This window comes from Antechinus flavipes, chromosome 4, assembly GCF_016432865.1.
Source record: "Antechinus flavipes isolate AdamAnt ecotype Samford, QLD, Australia chromosome 4, AdamAnt_v2, whole genome shotgun sequence".
NCBI classification, from domain to species: Eukaryota; Metazoa; Chordata; class Mammalia; order Dasyuromorphia; family Dasyuridae; genus Antechinus; species Antechinus flavipes.
In genome coordinates, this window is record NC_067401.1 from 6,009,320 (window position 1) to 6,033,181 (window position 23,862).

The 23,862-nt window shown below is 41.0% G+C and overlaps 1 protein-coding gene across 2 annotated transcripts in view; it reads right to left on the minus strand.

The window, feature by feature from the left end:
- The window catches only part of ASB18 (ankyrin repeat and SOCS box containing 18), a 413,251-nt gene that overhangs the window by 292,586 nt on the left and 96,803 nt on the right, over window positions 1-23,862 (minus strand). The gene's annotated exons all lie outside the window — the stretch shown is intronic.

Sequence of the window (23,862 nt, forward strand, 5' to 3'; positions counted from 1 at the left end):
AAAATTCTGGGATCCTTTAATAGAGTCTTAAAGTTGGGCTGTCTCTTAGAAATAGTCATAAAGGGCCTCAGAGGTATGACATTCCACTCCTCACTTTACAGATGGAGAAACTGAGGCTCAAAGTAACCAAGTTATGAAATTACTTTCTCAAGACCCAAATAACTGGTGACAGAGAATAGAAGCCAAGCTTTGTGATCCTCAGTTCTGTGTGCTTTCCACTTCCAACGTGATACAAATGAAAATGTTTAGATTTAAGGATCACTCTCATGGAAGTTTTTATTCCTTTATGATTCCAAGTAAGAAAGGATTTGAAAAAGGAGGGCATAGGTTCAAATGAGAGATTTAGCTCTAAGCTGCATGACCTAAATGGACCTTAGTTTCCATTTGTAAAATGAGGAATTTGAACTAAAATTTCCAAGGTACATCCAGCTCTCCATCTATGATCATCCATAGGGAATATATTCCAAGGTTTTCTTTCAAGTCCTCCTACAGGATGACCTCCATATCACGAAGAAGCACCAAGAGAAGCTGGAGGGTAGAGGATGGGAATAAAAGGCGTCTCTGGTGTTGCTGAATAAATGAGAATTTGTGATGATGATTCACTGAGACCATACAGAACGTTAAACCTGTATATGGAGGCAGACTTGCACTTAAACCCACATTAGAGGCTCCCCTGGGAGATATTTCAAGCTTTAGAAGTATTCACCAAAGGGGCAGCTAAATGGTGCGGTGGACAGAGCACCAGTCCTAGAGTCAGAAAGATCCGAGTTCAAATCTGAATTCAGGTCACTTATTACCTGTGTGACCCTGAGCAAATCCACTTAACCCTGATTGCCTGCCCCTCTCCCTCAAAGGCACCAAAGTCCATTCGATACACAATGTCAGGCTTGTGCTGGACCTTCAAGAAACATGAGATGGGCTCTCAAAACACTCTCAAAGCGCTCAGAATTTAAAAGAAGGGAAAAGATGTGAACATATCAGAAAGAGAATGGGCTAAAAGCTTAAAAGAAAACATACTGAGGATGTTGAGAAGCAAGAGCTCCTTCCTGGCAAAGGAATGGGCTTCAGAAAAGGTTCCATGCACTGATTGGCTTTAGGCTTTGAAAAATGGGGAGGATTTCAGTGAACAAAGATGGGGAGGAGAATGACAGAAGGAACAAAAGCATGGAGGAGAGAAAACAAAGAATATATCATAGGAGTGGGGAGTGGTCCAGTTTTGCTGGAGCCAAATATAGAAAGTTAGAAAAGATGGGTGAAAATTATAGACAACTTTAGCCTAAGTAAAGAAAAACTTTGGGAAGATGAGAACTTTGTCAAAAAGACCTGAGCAGCCTCCAGAGTTAGGGGTTCCTCCCTTACCAGTCCTCAAGCAGAGGCTTCTGAACAACCTCTTATCAGAGGGGCACTAGAGGTTCCTGGGCACATAAGAAAGGCCCCCCCAGTTCTGACATTTGGGGTCCATGGGATGGTAGGCCCCAAGTCCTTAGGGGTTCCCAGCCCTCTAATCTGTACATCCAAACAGATGAGGTGAGAGATGGGTTGAAGTCGAATTAGTAGGTGAGGTCATCTGTTACAATGCGATTTCAATAAGCCAGGTGAGAATTTAATGGGATCTGAACTGGAGTGTAATAATCAGGAGCAGAAAGGAGAAACAGATGTGAGAGGCCAGCCCATTTAAAGAAACACAGGTGTTGGGAATGGATTAGATGGGCAGGTGGGGATGAGGGGAGTGCAGAAAAACAAAGACCGTTGGAGTGGAAGAATTGTGGATGTGGAGACTGAAGACCCGAGTTCAAATTTCAGCTCAATTTATGAATCTACTTTCACTTGTGGGATCTTAGGTAAGTCCTATAACTTCATTGTACCTCAGTCTCCTTATCAGTAAAATGATAAAAATGATAATAATGGGGGATTTTACTAGACGACGTTTAAGATATCTTTCAAAGTTTAATGATCTAGAAGTTGAAGGTGACTGAGATTGGGGCATGGCTGACTGACACCCATATTTAGGAGGCAAAATGTAGCTCTAAACTCTTTAGAGGGCAGATACTGTTTCAATTTTGTCTTTGTAAAGCCAGTACCTAGGACAGCACCAGACACGTAGTAGGTCCTTAATTAATGTTGGCTGTTGATTGCTTTACTGGAGACATGATTTTTGGCCAGGGCTACCTGTCCTAGAACCTCGATACATTGAGATTTAGACGACATCCTTGATGTTTGGGTGCTTAAAGGGACAGGCATAAATCTAGAGATCTACTAAATGTGTGTTGGGGGTGAACATAAGTACAAGGCAGACAGAAGCTTGGAGTAACGTGGACAACTGAATGTTATTGTGTGCTTGAAGGCGCATGTAGGGTTTCATGGTATGCTCTCTACACTCTTGGACGTGGCTTCTAAAAGGGAACTAACTATGGACTAGAAACAAATGAATATAAAGGAGTTTAGATGGAAAGGGGAAAAGAACTCTTTCAAGAGAGACTCAATTTCCTGGAGAAAGGCTCATACAGCTCTGCATGCCTGGGTTGGCAGGCAGTGATGGGAGCCAAAAGCTATAGGAGTGTGAATCGTTAGAGCAATGGAGGATTCAAACCAAAGACCTGGTCCAAGCAGCAAGTGGAATCAAGGATGTACAAGTGTACAATCTCGATGACAAAGACCTGATCTCAGCCTTCACTAGTGCTCTGGTTCATGTGGACTGTGTAGGTCTAGGGGAGGACGGTCAGTTATCTGGTGATCCGAGTTCTAGGGCAAGGGAGATGGCGTTGTGACTGGGGAACAGCTGTGGAGTCTCCTGGGAGGTGGTCCCCTTCAAAAAGCTGCTGTTATTTGACTCTCTAACAACTCCACATTCCTTCTCCTTTAAGAGCTTCTTTCCCCCTCCCCTACCCCCCAGAGTAAGTTCCTTGGGGAAGATGGAAGCCCACTGGGAAGGGAAAGGTAATTGTCTTGACAGAGTTATGGGCCTGAGGGGCCTATAAATATTCAAGAGCACTCTCCTTTCATCTCCACTTCTTGGTAGAAGCCTTTTACATGTTTGTGGGGTTAAATAAAATTTGTCCTCGAGTCAACTTCTTGTTAATCTGAGTGTTTGTGAGAACTCCATACTTTTCTTTTTTCCTGATTTTTTTCTTAATGTTTTTAATTTTCCTAAAATCTAGATATAAACTTAATCTTCATGTTCCCAGAAGAGATCTTGGGTAACAAAGAGTCATTTCGTGAAAAGCCACCCAGATCAGAGCTATGATTCTAGTCCTTGGGCTACATCTGGGGGCTGGTTTTTCCATTCTAGAAAGGCTTTAGTGAAAAGGTCCAGCCTCACGCTGAATTTCTGTCATCTGAAGATCTAAGAATGGAAGTTGCAGATTGGTCTTGGGGGTCATTGATTCTTTGGTTTGCAGCCATTCTTACTGATTTATGGAGGGGCTTTGATGTGTGGTGGAGATGGAAATATCCAAGCTAACAAAATTATGGATTCTTGAAGCTTTGAAATGAGATCCTGAAACATTCTCATAGTATCAGCACTCGAAGTAGCTTGAGTAATGCTATTTTGCAATATTTGTCATATCTTGTAATCAGAACCCAACATGAAATTACAGATTCCTACTTCATATTTTGGAGTTAAAAAAAAAAAACACATTGTCCCTATGGAATAGCCCCCTAAAACTTGCTTTCCCGGGGTGGGGGGGTTTTGTGTAAAACCCATTTCTGATGATGTTTACTCTTCTATGGGAGCTCTTTGATCCTTCTTATCTATTTCAAAGAGTGAACTTTTTACTCAAAGGACAACATGGTGGTATATAGTGGATAAAAAATAATGCTTGGAATCAGGAAGATATGAGTTCAAATCCTACCTTAGGCATATCACTTAATGTCCCCCAGCCTCAGTTTCCCTATATGTAAAATGTGGATATTATTAATACCTACTTCCCAGAATTTGTGCGAATCATATGAGATAATATACTTAAAGTATCTTAAAGACCATAAAGCACTATATCAATGCAGGCTACTGTTGTTACTGGGGGGCAGCTAGTTGGCACAATGGAGAGAGTTCTGGAGTCAGGAGGATCTGAGTTCAAATCTCACCTCAATCACTAACTTTGTAACCCTGGTCAAATCACTTCACCTTGTTTGCCTCAATTTCCTCATCTGTAAAACAAATTGGAGAAGGATGTGGAAAACCGCTCCAGTATCTTTGCCCAGAAAATCCCCAAATACAGTCATAAAGAATAAGACGTGAAAGTGACTAAAAAACAATAACAATCATCATTACTATTACTACTGTGTATTATTATAATGGATGAGGTATGGCTCCTTATGGTACCTTCTTTTTCACCTTTCTGTGTGACTCATTGATGTCTCTGCTCCTCACAATTAATACATTGCCTCTCTAAGGAGATACAGTTTTTCTTTAGCTAAGATGCTTTCACCACCTTCATTATTCTCTCAGTAGTGCCCACTCAGCGATCTGTTTTATTTGTTCCCTGACATCCATATGCACATATAATGATAGATGACCCTCACCTCTGGAAGCCCTCCATTTATCCCCTTCACTTAACTTTCTCGGGTCACTCACGCCTTGTGCTCTTCTCCATCATCCCTCGGAAGAGAGAGGAGCCCTTCATGGTGTGTCTCCCCCTTCTCTGCTCCATCTCACCAGCCCCAGATACCATGGTTTGCTACCCTATGTCAGATTTATGATCCCCTTCTCCCATCCATCTCATTTGGACTTACCAGCTAGAAGAATACAGTTATTTGGTCATTCCCTTGCTACAAGGGAAGGGCATTGGATTCAGTTCAACTCAACAAACCTTTCATAAGCTCTGAAGCGGACACCAGGCTAAACACTGGGGAAAGGAACTAGAGACAGGAACTAGACCTGTGACTTCCTGGTCAAAGGAACTTCAGAAACATCCTCTACAGTTGAGGTTGGAACCGTCTCTGCAACACGTGATCTTAAAGAGTCACCTAGAACTCTGAAAAGCTGTGACTTACCCAGAGAATATAAAGATGAATATGAAGCAGTATTGCCTTTAAGGACCTAAGAGTCTTCTGGCAGTTGCAGAGAGAAGGAGGAGAGATATGCTACCTTGTAGAGGGGCTAAATCCAAAATATCTACAAAGTAAATATCAAGTAATTTGTATAGAATATGGGGAGGAGAATGATAACAACAGGAAACATGAAGAGAAGAGCTGGTACTCCAGGGATTAGGAAAGATAGGTGAAAGGAGAAGAGAGTATTCCAAATATTGAAGATACTCAAGAAAAAGACATAGAATTGAGAGAAACAAGGAAAGGAAACCACTTTGGATAGAGACCACAAGAAAAGGAGTGAATCTCATTAGCAAGCAAGGGAAGCTAGAGCCTAATGGTGGTGGCTTGAAATGCCAAACAAAGAAGTTTGTAATTTTCCTAGAGACAGAGTGGGAGCCAATGATTGTTCTTGAGCAGATGGATAACATGATGATTCCCTAATGGTATGAGGAGGAAAAAGAACTAAATTATCAGGAAAATGTCCCCCAAACACTATAATACTTATTAAACTTATTAAATATTTGTTAACTTATTAACAATTATTAGCACTTAATAATTGTTATTAATTAACAACACATTAAAAATAAAGGGTCTTCCATATTCACACCATAAGCCAAAAGAAAGTTAAATTGGGTACATGATTTACACATATAGGGTGATACCATAAGCAAATTTGGAGAACAAAGAATAGTTTACTCGTCAGATCTATGGAGAAGGAAAGAATTTAGGACTAAACGAGATAGAGGACATTATAAAATGTAAAATGGACAATTTTTATTCTATTAAATTCTATTTCTATAAATTCTATTAAATTTTAAAGATTTTATAAAAATAAAACCAAATGCATCCAAAATCCTAAGAAAAATGTAAAAGTCCATTCCCCCACAAGTTGTAGCAAATGACATGATATAGATTACACATGTACAATCATATTAAAACTACTTCCACATTCGTCATGTTGTGAAAGAAGAATCAGACCAAAAGGAAAAAATCATAAGAAAGAAAAAAACAGCAAAAAATTGAAAACAGTATGCTTGATGTGCATTCAGACTCCATAATTCTTTCTCTGGATATGAATAGTATTTTCCACCATGAGTCTTTTGAAATTGTCTTAGACCATTATATTACTGAGAAGAGCAAAGTCTGTCAAAGTTGATCCTCGCACAATATTGTTGTTACTATGTACAATGTTCTGCTTCTGCTCACTGCAATCACATCTGTCCGTGTAAGCCTTTCCAGGTTTTTCTGGAATCCACCTGTTTATCATTTTTATAGAACAATACTATTCCATTATGTTCATATATTACTATTTGTTCAGCCACTCCCCAATTGATAGAATCCCTTGAATTTCTAAATTTTTGTTCCCACCAAGAGAACTGCTATAAATGTTTTTGTACATTGGGTCTTTTCTCCTTTTTTGATCTGAGTCAGATTTAGAAGAATGAAAGTCATTGCCCAGTTGCTAAATGATCAAAGGATATGAACAGGAAATTTTCAGATGAAAAGAAATCAAAGCTATCTATGATCATATGGAGGGAAATGTTCTAAATCACTATTGATTAGAGAAGTGAACATTAAAATAACTCTGAGGTATTACCTCACACCTATCAGATTGGCTAATATGACAAAAAAGGAAAATGATAAATGGTTTGAGGGGATGTGAGAAAACTGGGAAACCAATGCACTATTGCTAAACTTGTGAATTAATTCATCCAATTCCATCCATCTCTGTTGCTCTGGAGAGCAATTTGGTTCTATGCCCAAAAGGCTATCAAACTAGACATACCCTATGACTCAAGCAGTACCACTACTAGGTCTGAATCCCAATCTTTTTAAAGGGAAGACAACCTATTTGTACAAAAATATTGATAACAGTTCTTTTTGTGGTGGCTAATAATACAAAATTGAGTGGATGCCCATCAACTGGAAAATGCCTAAACAAGTTGTACTATATGATTATATTGGAATATTATTGTGTCATAAAAAATAAAAAAGCAGAATGATTTCAGAAAAAAACAGGAAAGACTTACATAAACTGATGCAAAATAAAGTAAGCAGAAACAGAGCATTGTATCCAGTAACAGCAATATTGTATGTAACAACATAATTGTATGATGAAAAACTGTGAATGACTTAATTAATCTCAGAGCCATGTAAGGGTGAAGTAATCCAGAAAATTTTCCACTCTACTCCACATTATGAAGAATTGTCTTGGAGCACCTCGAGGCAAGAAAATAGGCAATGAGATGATCAGTATGTAGTGCTTTTATTAAGGACTGTGTGTGAGAGAGAAAGAGAGACAGAGATGGAGATGAGATGAGCAAAAGAAAGAGAAAGAAAAAAAGATAGTGAATGGGAGAAAAAGTTAAAGAGAAGATAAAGAAGAAAGAGATGAAAGAAAGAGAGAGAGGGAGATATTTTTGGTGGTGCAAAATAATGTTTTTTTTAATTACCATAACTCATATTCACCAGCATCATTCAGGAAAACCCCATCCAACTTTGGCCCACAAGCATCATTTTTGTGCTCCTCTATAATAATTATCTTGTGTTTACTTTCTATCTCTTCTACTTCTCTGTTTACAATTTGGTTTTCTCCATTCAAATGTAAGTTCTGTGAAGACAGGAAATGTTTTGTTTTTGCCTTTGTATCTCAGCATGATAAAAGGCATTCGATTGGGAGTCACAGCATTTGGATTCAAATCTCTTCTCTCAAAATCTGCATAGCCCTGGAGAAGTCATTTAATCTGATCTGTAAGCTGAAAGAAGTTGTCCTGGATGGACTTTCAGCTTGAGGAAGTTAAGATCAATATCCTTGTGATATAGTGTGTTTAATAAAAGCTGAGTGATTATTAATAATAATATGTCAATAGTAGTGATCTAGCAATATAATCCAATAATATTAAATCCTATTATTTAGCAATGTCACACAAAATCCAGGAGGGCAAGGGTTACTTCCTTTTTCTCTTTTTATGCCCCAGTGTCTAGCACAATGCTTGGCATGTAGTGGATACTTGACAAACGCTGATTGATTAGTTGATAATATATGTACATGGCTCTCCTTCCATCGAATGTAAACCTCTTGATGTCAAGGGCTGTTTTATGTTTATGTTTCCATGGCCAGCACCTGTCACAGTGTTCATCACATAATAGGTACTTAATTAATCCATACAAAATGGATTGAATTGAACATTTTCTCATCTGTAAAATTAAGGAATTGGACTGAACCCCTGGAATGGCCACTGAGCTCCCTTCCAGCTCTACACTGATGATAGATAGAAAAGGAGAAATGAACTTAGTAGAGATAGAAAATAAAGACAAGACCATTATTTTTGGAGAGCACAAAACTGATGTTTGTGGGCCAAACTTGGATGGGGTCTTCCTGAATGGTACAGGAGAACATGAGTTACCTCACAACCTTGAAATGGGACTTGTAGGGAGATGCTGACATATGCTTGGATGGGATCTCATCTAAGCAGAATTCTCTCTGTGCATATAAAAATGTAGCCGAAAAGAAATCTTCTCCCTGCTTCAACATTTTTCCATTGGGTCATTTTAGTTTATCACAAGGAAAAACCTTTACCAGCCTGTTATGACTCACAACAGCCAATGATTTTACTGGATTCAGTGCTTTGCAAATCTTACCAGTGGGAACTGTCATAATCCCTTGGAAAGCTTCTAAACCCTCTGAGTTATGACGGAATTGATTAGGCAAATGCTTTTTTTTTCTACTGGGGAACTCAATAAATGTAAAAGTATAACTCCAACCACTCTCCCTCCCCAGAACGTCCCGAGGCCCCACTAAGCAGCCATTTGTCACCACTGCAGTCCAGTAACGCTCCTAATTGGCCAATAAATGTGACCACAATAACTGCACCTGACATATAAAGACATGGTGGGCAATTAAAACTTATTTATTTGCATATGATTTTGACCCATCTACAGCTATGCTCATTTTCAAGATCTGTTTATTTTCCTGAAGCTGAAAAGGGGCTTCCGTCTGCTGGCCTGGAAAAGAAAGAGACTCCAGTTAGAGGAGGTGACAAAGATTCTTGGGCTCCTACTTTTGGGTGATTCCATGGGTCTGGTCCAAAGAGATGAGGTGGAGCCAGCAAATGGAGATCATCACTGTTTGCTTCCCTCCCTGGTTACTACCTGGTTCTAGTGAGTTTTACATCTGCCATCAGTAAAAAAAAAAAAAAGAAAGGGAAAGACAAATGGCTTTACCTTGGAGTATCTCAGGGAGAAAAGGAAGAGACCTGTGTTATAAACATACAAACGAACGCAAGTTTGGGCACATGCATGATTTTTCTTGTAATTCATAATAACATTTTCCTACACATAATTCAATTTACCTTCTGTCTCTTCCCAAGCTGCACAAGAATCAAATTATTTCCTCCAACATTATTCTGCCATTGAATGTCATGTCTAGAGTTGGCAGAGACCATAGAAGTCTTCTATTTCCTTTTCCCCTACCCCAACTTCACTGTCATTTTATAGAAGAAAATTGAGGTCCAGAGCCAGAAAGTGGCTCGAGATCATAGAGTCAGAGGAAGGGGAGACAAGGGAGCTCACATACTCTAACTCTCTCATTTCACAGAGAACTAGGCTGAGAACTATAGGGACCTGTCCACTGCCAATGGATAGAGCACTAGGCCTGGAATCAGGAAGACTCGGCTTCCTCAGTTCAGATCTAATTGGTTGCCCAGAACAACTTCTCATCTTCCTAATCAGCTCTTGACTTGGTTTGTTGTCGATGATTGGGTCTGTCCAACATAGGTTGATTGTCTAAATTAGTGAGTGACCTGCCCAACTCAGTATCATAATCTGAACAGCACAGCTTGTCCGTGACTTTTCTTGGACTATTAGAGTAAGCTCCTTTGAGCACCCAGAGTTCTCATTAAAGAGTCTCCATCCCATTCTAAGACCTGAGCCAGACAGCAGCCTCTGGAGAATTATGGATAGCAAGCTAATCATTCAATCAAGAAAGAGTTTAAACTAGATGACCTCTGGGATTCCTTCTAGCTTTGAATCTCTGCTCCTATGAGCAGATCTTGTGACTGATTTTGTGACTATTTTCTTTATCAATCAGAATAATCTGAAGATTGGAAAGGACAGAACAAAAATGGCCGAGAAGGAGTTAAAACTCTAAATAAGGAGAGCACCTAGCTGTCCTTGATGAATTCAAGTTGCCAGGACCAAATGAATTACATCTCTGAATACTGAATGAACTGGCCAAGGTGACTGCTGAGCCTTTGTCAGGGCTTTGGGACTGGAGCAGAGCATGGTTTTTAAAGAAGAGAACCTAAGGGTCCCCAAATAGAGCCAGAGAGCTTGACTGATTCCTGGCATCGTTTTACAGCTTATTCGTAAAGGGATGATTAGTGCCCATCAAGAAAGGGAAGCATTGATCAATGAGCATGAAAGGCTGGCCAGGCTTCATGAAGAACAGGTCACGCCAAGCTCACCTCATTTACCCTTGTGACTGGGCCGTGAGGCTGGCAGATTAATGAAATATTGTAGGTGTCTTTATTTTGGCAAAGGCTCTCTTCCTATAGCAAAGATGAGGAGGGGTGGTCTTTCTGCTTGTATTTTTATTCCAGGTACTTAGCACAAGGCTGCTATATCATAAATGTTTTATAAATGCTTGGCTTGGCTCCCACTTGGCCACTGCTTGAGAAAAGGACCCTACTTCCTAAGCCCGCTAGAACCCCTGCTGCCACAGCTGATACACCTTTACTCCACAGGCTCATGCACAAAGGTAGACTTATGTGTATCTTGAAAGCTTTCCAAATATCCTTTTGCCTGAAGAGGAGATCACAGTGCACAGGCAACAAAGCTAGCTGATGGCTCACCGGGAGGGATTTAGACAACTTTTCTGAATCAAGACCGGTTTCTCAGTTTTTGTACGGCGTAGGAAACCAATAAAAACAGACTGCAGAAGGCTCTCGCTCAGGAGACCTGAACACAAAGCCCAGATGACCAGCTATACGACCAGTTTACTTCTATGATCAGAAAGTTGCCAAGTAATCATCACCACTAATGGCTTTATGGGAAAATACGGCTTCCACAGAAGTGAGCTCTTAGAGCTCCAAGGGAGGTTCTGTCCTTCCGAGTCCTGAGGCAGATATCACCCCATGGAAAATTACAGACACCAAACTGATCCTCACAAAGGGATCCTCACAATAACCCCCCAAAAGGAAGCTGGGTTGATTATTAGAACTCACTTTCTGCCTCTATGAACCAATAGCTCTCTTCAAGCCCCAGTCCAACTAGCAAATCCCATGTGAAGACTAAGAGCCTGCTGTCTCTTCTTCTCCCCAACACCCCATATGCACACACATGTACATACACTTGGCTAGCTCAGAAGAGCATAGATTTAGAATTAGAATGGATGTGAGAGACCATCTTTTTTTTTTAATTTTAACTTTTATTTAATTAGAGTATATGTTCATATAAAGGCAACAATCTACCACCTCCAACTAATTAATTTTTATAAAGCTTTTTATTTTCAAAACATATGCACAGATAATTTGATATTGACCCTTGTGTTTCAGATTTTCTCCTGCTTTCCCTACCTCTTCCCATAAATGGCAAGCAATCTAATAAATGTTAAACATGTTAAAATATATGTTAAATCCAATATGTATAAACATATTTATACAATTCTCTTGCTGCACAAGAGAAATCAAATAAAAAAAGGAAATAAATGAATAAGAAAACAAAATGCAAGCAAACAACAACAAAAAGAGTGAGACTATTATATTGTGATCCACATTTAGTTCCCACAATCCTCTCTCTGGGGGTAGATGGCTTTCTTCATCACAAGATTATTGGAACTGACCTCAATCATCTCATTGTTGGAGAGAGTCACGTTCATTAGAATTGACCATCGTATAATATTGACGTTGCCATGTACAAGGATCTCCTGGTTCTGCTCACTTCCCTCAGCATCAGTTCTTGTCAGTCTCTCCAGGCCTCCCTGAAATCATCTTCCTGATCATTTCTTATAGAACAATAATATGCCTTAACATTCATATACTATAATTTATTCAGCCCTTCTCCAATGATGAGCATCCACTCAGTTTCCAGAGGGGCCAAATATACTTTGGATCTCGTGAGCGAGCAGTGTGAGGGCAGAACAATCAGTCACTCTTATTTATCTAGGATATTTATTTACTTTGCTCTGTGGGTGTGACTCTGCAGTCACACCTTCAGCTGTGCCCTTCCTCTAGGAAAAGAATTTTCCTTTCAAATTGAGCAATAGGAAATAAGAAAGAAAATAAACCCCCTTGAGTATCAGCCTAGCAAGTCAAGACAAACACCCTACACACACACACACACACACAGAGAGAGAGAGAGAGAGAGAGAGAAAGAGAGAGAGAGAGAGAGAGAGAGAGAGAGAGAGAGAGAGAGAGAGAGAGGGACAGAAACAGAAACAAAGACAAAGAAAGCACTTCTGCCTACTTAGTCATTGCCCATTCAGATACCTGTTCTTTCTTGATGTCTTGGAAAGATGTTATTATTTTTTTTTTTTTACTATAGGCCCCCAGCCAGCAGAACAAAATATGTATTTTAATGTCTTTCTCTTCCCTCCTAAATTTTCCCCAATGCCCCTCTTCATTACAACAATGGTAAACACAGATTAGAAATGCATTGCATTGTCAACCTAAGAAACAAAGTAAACAGAAAGGTAAACAGATCTTTACAAAGGTAAACAGAAATAGAGATGAATTGCCCAAGTAGAGAAAGCGGGAAGAAAGAAGGGAGGAATGAAATGATCTCTGATGCAAGGCACAGCATCCTCCTGACTTCTGCTCTCCGACTCCATCCAGTTTCTCCAGCCACCCCTCACCCCCTCACCCCTCTCACCCCCACCCCACCCCCAATATCTACTCTCTGTTTCCAGTCCAATACCCTCGGGTGAGAAGGGCTGGCCCCTCAGTTAAGTCCAGTCCCCAGTAAAAGGGTCAGGGCAAACTCACTGGGGGCCACGGAGGAGGATGTTTGGATGTTTGCCATTGAGCATTCATTTCCACTGCCCTGAGTGCCTCAGCAGGGCCCCGACAGGGCCACCCTTATTCCCATATTCACTTCTCTGAGAATACACTACATCCTTCCCCACAGAACATAAGCTCCTTGAGGGCAGGCATTGGCTCAATATTTGTATCCCCAGCATCTCTCAAAGTGCCTGGCAAATAGTAGGTACTTAATAAAGGCTTGTTAATTCTTCTCACTTCACCAACGTGAAAGCTGCAGTTTGGGGGGCCAGCTTCCAACCAGGCTAGCTCCTCTTTTCCTCTCCCACACTACCCTGCTTGTGTTGTCCCGGATCCCAGGGGCTCTGCTGGCAGGACTCCTCCCTAACCCGCACAGCTTCGCCCTTTGTTGAGTCCACCCAGAGCTCTGGCTCGGTTCTTATTTCCTGTTCCACGCACGGCCCTCTGCGTGGGGCTGTCTAGACCGTGCGTCACACTCCCAGCCATCGCCAGCAGCTGGCAGAGGGATCCAGAGCCAAAAAGCCCCGGTGGGGAGCTGGGCGGGAAGCCTGGGTTGGGACCTATCAGGGACACGGAGCAGGACGAAAATCGGCCTTCCCGAGAAAGATTGCCCTGTTCCCCGGCTGAGGTGACATCATCACTGTTCCTCTGTCCCCAGAGGCAGGAGGGAGGGATTTGTCATGGGAGGAAGCCAGTGATCATAACTTACCTTCCCCCGGCTGCTGACCGCTCCTGAAGCCCAGGGCGAGTTCTAGAACGGGAGTTCAGGTGCTCAGTTCCAGGGCTTGCCCCCACGCTTGCGCACTTAACAAATGCTTTCCTTGAGTCAGTTGGAAGAGAAAGCTTAGTGATTTCTGCACTCAAATAGTCACTCCTATACTCATCAAGTCAAGCATCTATTAAGCACCTAATGAATATGCACGTGTACACCACTAGATCCTAAGGTGATCCTGGAGCTGAAGGAACTTTGGGACCATCAAGTCCGACTTCACTTCCCATATATGGAAACTGAAGCCCAGAGATTGCCCCCACCTACTTTCTGGCCTGAGGGAAGAGCAAGAACCCACAGTGTCCACCAAAAGCCCGATTCTGACAAGTCGGGGTGGAAGCCCCCGGGGGCAAGGACTTCTCTGACTGACCACTGGGTGGTTGCGGTCCTTTGTTTATAAAGAGAAATGTCTTGGCCGGGAGCAGCCTCAAACAAAGGCTCCTTGCCAAGGAAGATGAATCCGCCAGAGAATCCAATGACTCCATCTGATGCGCCAAGGCAATGCTTCATGCTCAACCCGGGGGCGGGCCGCGCTTTGGCAGTCCTGCTCAAACAGCTGCCCAGGTTCTCTAAGGTCCCGGGGAGTTCTAAATCCCTCTGCTTCTATTATAGACTGGACATAATATTAATGAGTTGACTTAAGGGTCTCATTTTTCCAGTAAGGGCTATACAACAAACTATTGAGAAGAGATGAACTTATATATCCTTGAATTTGTTGGTTTATATTAATAATAATATAATCATTATTATGCTATTAATTATAATATTACATAATATATTATTATTAATAATAATAAATGCAACTCTGCTGTTTTCACATTTCTTTCTCTTTTATTGGAAAAAATTGTACAAAATTACTAATATGGAAATATTTTGCATGATTGCATATATATAACCTATATCTGATTGCTTAGTGTCTCAGGGAGAGGAAGGAGAGAGAGAGAATTTGGAACTCGAAACTTTTTTTTAAAATGTTAAAATTTGTTTTGATATGTAATTGGAGGGGAAAATACATAATAATATACAGATTTTTCTAAACAAATCTGAGGTACCATCTCACACCTATCAGATTGACTAATATGACAAAAAAGAAAAATGATAACTATTGGAGGGAATGTGGGAAAGTAGAAACCCAGGCATTGTTGGTGGAGTTGTGAACTGATACAACCATTCTGAAGAGCAATTTGGAATGATGCCCAGATAAGCTATCAAACTAGGACCTTTGATCTGGAAAGACTACTGCTAGGTCTGAATCACAAAATATAAACAAAAAAAGGAGAAAAGAACCTATTTATACAAAAATATTTATAGCAGTTCTTTTTGTGGTGGCTAAGAACTGGAAATTGAAGAGATGCCCAAAAACTGGAGAGTGGCCAAACAAGCCGTGGTATATAATTGTGATGGATTATTATCATGCTGTGAGAAATGACAAGCAGGATGACTTCAGAAAAACCAGGACTTACATGAACTGAGGTACAATGAAGTGAACAGAACCAGGAGAAGGCTGTATCAGTAACAGCAATATTATTCAATACTACTACAATTCAATAAATGACTTAGTTATTCTCAGCAGTACAATGATCCAAAACACTCCCAAGGGAATAATAATGAAGTATAATATCCACCTCAAAAGAAAGAACGAACTGGTACTGTCTGAATATAGACTGAAATATGCTGTTTTTAACTTGCTTTATTTCATTCTTTTTCTTTCATTTGATTCTTGCACAAAATGACTAATATGGAAATATTACAGTCTCAGGGAGGGAGAGAATTTGGAACTAAAACCCGAAAAAAAAATACTAAAAACTGATCTAACATATAATTGGGGGAGGGGAATATATATTTTTAAAAATTTAAATAATAAATGTAACTTTCCTTATAGCCCCACTTTAGGATTTACAAAGTTAGTTGTGTATCCATGGACTCTACCACATTGTCTTCAAGAAGTAAAAAGACTTGGGCTCAGAACTGCCCCCCATCTACTGCTCTGTGACCAAATGTAAACCCTCTCTGATCTCTAGTTTCTTCATCTGTATAAAGGGGATGATCGTGGCATCTACCTCCCATCATTATTTGATTCAAATGAGATCATGAATGCAAAATGCTTTATAGTCCTTAAAGTGCTACAAAGATGTCAGTTATTATTATTATATTTATTGTTAGAATGTGTTATATATTATATTGCATTACATTATACATTATTATTAATTACTACATATTATATTAGCTCTAACATTGCCATCTTTTAATGACCTCAAGTTTCTCCTATAAAGACAAATTTTTTTCTTAAATCATCTTTTCTTCAATTAATGCTGTGTGTTATGAATGATGGAGGACTACAAGTTCCAAGGAATAAAAGTGGAGGGTTACCCAAAGGACAATGTAACAAAGGGACCCATGTGCTCAGTCAAGAATTGCCCAAGAGAAGCTAAAGAAAAGATGTCACCAGAGAAACTGTGGCCGGAAATGGCCAGTCACTTGTTAAGAAGAGGGACTGATGGATAATTTGTGTGCTCTGAGTCCTCATAACAAGAAAATTGGACGAAAGCGCCATATATGTTGTCCAGATTTTCCCTATGCTGTCCCCTATCCTCAGACCACCAGGTGCCAGAGACTAGAATCCCATAAAATGGGCAGGTAGGGATGAGTCGCAATCTGCACCTTTGCAGGGAATGTCCACCTCAGAAAGATTAGAACTACTGGGAAGTACAGACGAGCCCTGACACATTGATGATTTATTTACACAGTGTCCCTTCTCATCAGAGGAACACAATTTTCTTGCCTGGAACAAACTGAACTTATTGGCAGCTTCAGGAGCACTTTTAAATTATGATGAAAGCATCAAGCTTTGAGACGCCAAATGGCACAAAGTCATGGGCCCTCTCCTCTTCCTTCATGCCTTGATTCTCTCTCTTCATGCCCACCTCCTCCCCAGAGCCCCAGTTTCCATGATTGCCGTCCTTCCTCCTACCCATAGTTCAGCATTTGTGCCACGGCCCTGGATTGCTAGGTCAATCCAGTCTCTTGCTAGGTCCCTAAGGCCATTATCCAGTTAGTTAGAGGTTCTTCAAGTATCTCTGAACTCTGTCATCCCCTGGTTCTTAGAAATATCTGTCTTCTTGGGGCTGGCTTCAAACATATTAGGACAGAAGAAAAACAAAGGCAATGAAGTGAGAAAACGCTTCCTAAAGCTCATTGTTAGGGGTCATTGAAAAGAATGACATGTAGGGGGTTTTGGATTAAAATAATACTTCTATAGCTGTGTGGCCCTGGTCAAGTCACTGGACCCTAATCACCTCAGCATAAATAAATAGATAAATAGATAAATGAATAAACAAACAAACAAACAAATAATGCTTCTAACAGCTCCCATTTGTTTGGTACTTTGAATTTCTGAAGTAAGTCCTTCCATTAGTTAACATCCAGGAAGGATTAGAGTCCCAAGAGGTTACCTGAGGCACACAGAGGTAGGGGGTAATTAGTAAGTGTCAGGAGCCAATGCCTTGTGTTCTGAATTTTTCTCCCTCTAAGACAATGCACAAATATTAGATGGAAAAATTAGATGGAAAAATCATCCTAAAAATATTTGAAAGCCCCAGTAGATGAATCCATGGTCTAGGCAGGCAAGGAAAGCGAGATAATCAGCTTAGCACAAGGGCGTCCCTGGCCAGCTCACCTGCGAGCCCCAGGAGTATTGGATGCCAGATCTGAGACTCTGGAAAGCTCATTTCATCCATTGGGCTTCAGTTTCTGTACCTGTAAATAAAGGGATGGAACTAGATGGTCTCTGATGTCATTGCCAGTTCTAGGCCAATGATGCTATGTGATCACGAACAAAGCAATCTCCTCTCCGAGCCTCGGCTTCTTCGTCATGAAATGGAAGAGTTAAACCAGAAAGCCTCTGGGATCCACCCCGGGCTCTAATAACTTAGTAAATGGCATCTTTATTGGCATTTCAACTGCAAATCTAATATTCTATTTAAGCGATAGCTGCAGTGTTCTTTGGCACTCTCAAGACACCAAATGTGTTAACGGCACAACATTAGTTTTGAGAACAAAATAACCCAACTACAAGTTAATGCTTTGTCAGGCGATTTTTATATGGCAACAGACCTTATTGAAGACAGCAGCCATCAGTTAAATAAACAAACCATTAGGTATAGAAGAGAAGTCTTAATTCATTTGAAAATCAAAGATGAACATTAATCTTTTCCCAAGCTTTTTTCTGTTACGTGTGATGTAGATACATATACAGACTCATGTTAGTATATAGATAGATACATACAGATACAAAGGATAGAAAACCAGGTCTACAGGAAGGAAGACTCATCTCACTGAATTCAAATCTAGCCTCAGACATTATTTACATGTGACTCTGCACAAGTCACTTAAACCTGTTTACCTCAGTTTCCTCATCTGTAAAATGAGCTGGAAATTTGGAACTATGCCAAAGGGCTAACAAACTGTGGATACCCTTGGATTCAGCAGTGTCTTTCTAAAGGCCCTGTATTCCAAAGTGATCATAAAAAAGGGAAAAGGACCCACACGTGCAAAAATGTTGGTAGCAGCCCTTTTTGTAGTGGCAAGGATCTGGAAATTGAGTTTATGCCCATTAGTTGGAGGATGGCTGAATGAGTTACGGTCTATGAATATTATGGAATATTCTTGTTCTGTAAAAAAATGATGAGCAGACTGATTTTAGAAAAATGTGAAAAAGCCTTAAATGAACCGATGCTAAGCAAAGTGAGCAGGACCAAGAGAACATTGTACATAGTAATAAGAAAATTATGTGATGATCAACTGTGATGGACTTGGGTCTTTTGATGAGGAGATTCAAGGCAATTCCAATAGACTTGGGATGGAAAATGTTATCTACATCCAGACAGAAAATTATGGAGACTGAATGTGAATCAAAACAAACAGTATTTTTACCTATTTTTTGGTAGTTGTTTGTTTGCTTGCTTGAGTTTTTTTTTTTCCTTTCTCTTTTTTTCCTTTTGATCTGGCTTTTTTTTTTTTTTTTTGGCACCAGAAGAATATGAAAATACATTTATAAGAATTGAACAAATTTAATCTATATCAGATTGCTTGCTGTCGTTGGAAGGGGGAAGGAGAGAGAGGGATACAAATTTGCAATATGATATTTTGCAAAGATGAATGTTGAAAACTATATTTGCATGTATTTGGAAAAAGAAAATACTATTAAGTATTGGCCATGTTTTTAAAAATAAAGCAAAATAAAATAAGTTGGAGAAGGAAATAGCAAAACTGCTTCAGTATCTTTGCCAAGAAAACCCCAAATGAGATCAGGAAGAGTTGTACATGACAGAAATGATTCAAATAACATAACAACATATGTATGTGTAGAAAACAGATCACACACACATATATGAGCTGTAATTTTGTGTAAAAAAAATCCTCTTATGGGAAATCCCTCCACAAATGCAGATTATGACCTAAGATTTAGTAGGATCATTGATCTGAAGCTGCAAGGGACATCAGAGGCCACCTTCCTCCTCTTTTAGATGAGAAATCCAAAGCTCAGAGACATGACTGAGGTCATGCAGGAAATAAGTGATAAAAGGCCAAATTTGAACCAGGTTCAAAACTTCACCAGAACTTTCTAGAGTACCACACACCCTCCAGGTGCAGAGTTTCTGAACCTTTTATGTCCTGGATCCCTTTGGGGTCTGCTGAAGACTATGAACTTATTCTCCAAATAATGTTTTTAAATGCATAAAAAACATGTAGGACTATAAAGAAAACAGAATATATTGAAATAAAGATACAATTTTCTCCATCCAAGTTCATAGAACTCCCCCTAAAAATTAGCCACAATGTCCTGTGGACCCCTGGTCAAGACCCCTATCCTGATGAAGTCCCAAGAGGTTGCCTGAGGCACACAGAGGTAGGAGATAGTTCATCAGTGTCAGGAGTAAAAGCCTCCTGCTCTGAATTTTTCTCCCTCTAGGACAATGCACAAATATTAGATGGAAAAATCATCCTAAAAATATTTGAAAGCCCCCAGGAGATGAATCCATGGTCTAGGCAGGCAAGGAAAGCGAGATAATCATCTTAGCCCGAGGCCCTCCCTGGCCAGCTCACCTGTGAGCCCCAGGAGCATTGTTGAGCCTCTATCTTCCTGTTAGGCTGTTTTCAGAGATAATAAAGTGTCTTGTCTGGGACGAGTGTTGGGAAGTGTTTAGGGTAAGATCCATAGTCCCCAGACTGCCTTCTACTGGAGTAAGTCATGGGGACATTTGTCATCCCCACCGTCAAAGCCAAGTGACTTGCCCGTTTCTCCGATGGAAATTGACTAGAGCATCTGAACGCCTAGTTCTGGAAACAAGGAAACCACGTCTTGGGAGGCTCTGCTGAAGAAATGGGGGTGTCGGTTGGAAGTGAAAGGGGGGTCTGCAAGCCCCTGGAGGGCTGTCACGCGGAAGAAGGATTGACCCCAGAGAGCAAAGCCCAGTAAAACTGGGAGTCTGTAGGCGAGCACGGATGGGGGCAGAGGCTGTATTCTTTTGTAATCCAGTGCACGGCGCATCATAGGCCCTCGCTAAGTGCTCGTCTCATTGGACCAAACTGATGTTGCAGAGAGGCAGATTCAAGTCTGATGGAAGGAAAAACCGCCTCCCTCGTGAGAGCCGTCCCAAAGTGGACCAGCCGCCTCCTCCCCCTTCCCTTGAGCTCCTCAGCAAGCTCGGCAATGTCGGAACATGGGTCAAATCCCAGCTTTCCCACCCACTCTCTGGATGCACCGGATGAGACTTCAGGAAGACCTTTCTCAATTACTGCCACTGCTGCTGGTAAGGCGGGTCGCATAAGTGAACCTCTCTGTGGTAGGGGGAAGGGGTGGAGCTCCACATCTGGAGTCAGAAGATCTGAGATCAGATCCAGTCTCTTAGTGACCGTGTGATTCTCCGCAAGTCACTTAAACCTCGGTTTGCCTCAATTTCCTAAACTTTAAAATGGGGACAATAATAACACCCATTTCCTCAGAGTTGTTGTGAGGATCAAATCAGATGTTTGCACAACTCTTAGCACAATGCCTAGCACACAGTAGGTACTTAATAAATGCATGTTCCTTTCTGCTTTCACTCTTGTAAAATTAAGGACTTGGATTGATGACCTCAAAACTTTCTTCCAACTTTAAATTCTAATTCTATGATCTTAGATCACCATCACTACCTGGAAAAGTCTCATTTTATCTGTAACAAGAAGGCTTCCAAGGATTCTTGATGCTCTAACCCTATGGTTTGAACATCCCAAATCGTGATTGTCTTTTTCTCTCTTGACCTCAGTTTCCCCAATGTAAGAGAAGGGGTTTAGACTGGATGACCTCCAAGTTGCTATCTCCAAATCTAAGATCTTGCAACTATTTGTCAGATATGAGATCATGAAACATGGTTTTAGAGATGGGAGTCCCTTTCATGGTCTTCTAGCCCAACTCCCTCATTTTAGAAGAGAAAACTGAGGTCCAGAGAGATCCACTTATTTGCCTACTATCACCAAGCTAGAAGTAGATTCCAGCCCAAGTCTTAAGTGACAAAGTAACACAGATGAGACCTGGGACGAGGACCCCAAATCTAGCCACCTGCCCACTGCAGCTCAAGGCCTCCCTTGTTGTCAGCTTTGGGCACCCAGCATCCTCCAGTAGTTTACTAAGTAGCAACCTGCCCTATGGCCTAAGTCTTCTAAGTTCTGACGGTTTGGGCACATTTGGGGAGAAGTGTCATGTTGCTGAATGGCAAAGAGGTTCTTGCTCAAGCGAGGGTTGGACTACACAACTGCTCAGATCCCTTCTGTGCTATGTCCGTGGTCTTCAATAAGCATCTGTCCCCCACCATAGGTTCTGTTCCTTGTCCCCAAAGGTCCCTTTAGCCAATACTCCTTTACTCTCCTCGCTTGCTTTCTTCCTACTCCCCTACCCCAGTGCCTATAAGAAAATCTATAAGACTTCCCTCTAAGGTTGGAAAGAGCCTTGATGCCCCCCTTATTAATTGGGGTGGCTCAGCAGCCTGAATTTATGGGCAATTCCTCCAGCCTTCTTCTGCCAGCTTGTTTAGTTCTTTTGGTGAGCAGAGGGAAAAGGGGGCTTTACAAAGGTGGCCAGCCCTAGAAGGTACCTCCAACTCCATCCCTGCCATCTCACAGGAGAAATCAGGCAGTTTCAGAATTGCCCTCAGTGCCCTCTCTAATCTCTCCTGCTGAGAAAGGAACGTGAGGATTTCAGTGAGCCCCAGTGTTCCTGGGAAGCTGGGACCCCTGACCTTGATACTAGCTTAGCTAAGCCTCTCATAATGAGCTCCTAGGCCTCTCTGGGTCTCTAGTTCCTTCACCAAGAGATAAATGGGGAAGGAGAATGGCTGCAGGGTTGGTTGGGGGAGGGCAGGAGCTGGTGGCATGGAAGAAGAAGGAAACGGTCTTACGAGGATGTTTTTCTTCATTACTTCTGGAAAAGCACGATGCAAGAAAAAATATGAAGAGAAATGTATTGGTTGGCTCTGGGAGATTGTCATGTCCCCTGACCCCGTTGTAATCTGGCAAAAATTAAGTGTAAGGCTAGCCCTCAATCTGGGAATCCTCTCCAAGGGAAGTGACTATCTCATCAGTGACAGAATGCCAGAAGTCAAACCTGGAAGAGACCTCCGAGGCCCTTTATTTTATAGAGAAGTAAACTGAGGCCCAAGTAAATGAAAGAATCATGGATCAGAATCTGAAAGAACCTTAGTCCAACCCCCTGGATTTAAAGATAAGGAAGCTGATGCTCAGATGTGAACATTGACTTGGCCAACAACAACATCAAATAGGACATGGAACCAGTTATTCAGGCCCCAAATAAAGGGATCTCTCTCTATTAGAGGAGCTTCTACAAGGGAGCTCAGAGATCATCTGGTCCAATATCTTCATTTTACAAATGAGATTAAGTAGCAGCTACATAAGACTCAGGTTGAGTAGGTTTACATACATAGTGGGAATCAGAAGTATTCCTCAAAGCCTGTCTTCTGATTATGTCATTTATGTCCTCTTGGAGGAGTGTCTGAATCTCACTTTCCTTCTTATTTTCTTCCTTTCTCCCCCCCTTTCCTATTTTCTTTTTTCCCCTCCCCTTTTATTCCCTCCCTTTTTCCCTCATTGCTTTCTTCCTTCTTCCCTCCTGTCTTCCTTGCCTTCTTCTTTCCTTCTTCTCTTCCTTCATTTCCTTCTTCCCTCCTTTCCTCCTTTATTTTTCTTCCCTCCTTCCTTCATTCTTTCTTTTCTTCATTCTTTCCTTACTCCCTCCCGCCCTTCCTTTTTTCCTCCTCCCTCCCTCTCTTCCTCCCTCCTTCTCTCCTTCCTTCCCTTCTTTCCTTCCTTCATTCCTCCCTCCCTCCCTCTTTCCTTTTTTTCCTTCCTTTCTCCCCTCCTTCCCTCCCTCCCCTCCCTTCTTTCCTTTTTTCCTCCTCCCTCCATCCCTCCCTCTCTTCCTTCCTTCCTTCCATCTTCCTTCCTTTCTAATTTAGACTAGATGATCCCAAGGGTTCTCTCAGCTTTAAAAGTCTATGAATGTGTGACAGGAAAATGAAGTGAGGAAAAAGGAGAATATAGGGAGAGCAAAGGAGCAAAGAATTATATTTTTGTGGTAAACCATAATGTATAATTTTAGTTTGTCTAAAAAAAAAAAAAAGATAATTATTTTACCCATTCTGTCTTGGGAGCCTCCTTAAAAGCGTGGTGCTGCCTTCTGAATGGAGGGAGTAATTAGCAGGAGTAATTGGAATCACCTGACTTTACAAATGTTACTTTGCAAAATGAGGCAGGAAGACAGATCGATCTCAACTATTATTCATTAAGGAAAGTCCTTTATAAATCCCAAATTAACAATTTCTCTTCTAAAGACAGGCTATCATCATTCTTTTCCAGCAACTTATCATAGCTTTGGAAATGTTGAAATATGAAAAGTATTGGGGGGAAGAGAAATCCTATCTCTGGTCACAAAATGGGACATCCATTTGGAAAATATTGATAAATGCATTAAAAGTGGTCAATAAACTAATGCTTAAAAAAGTAATAATTACA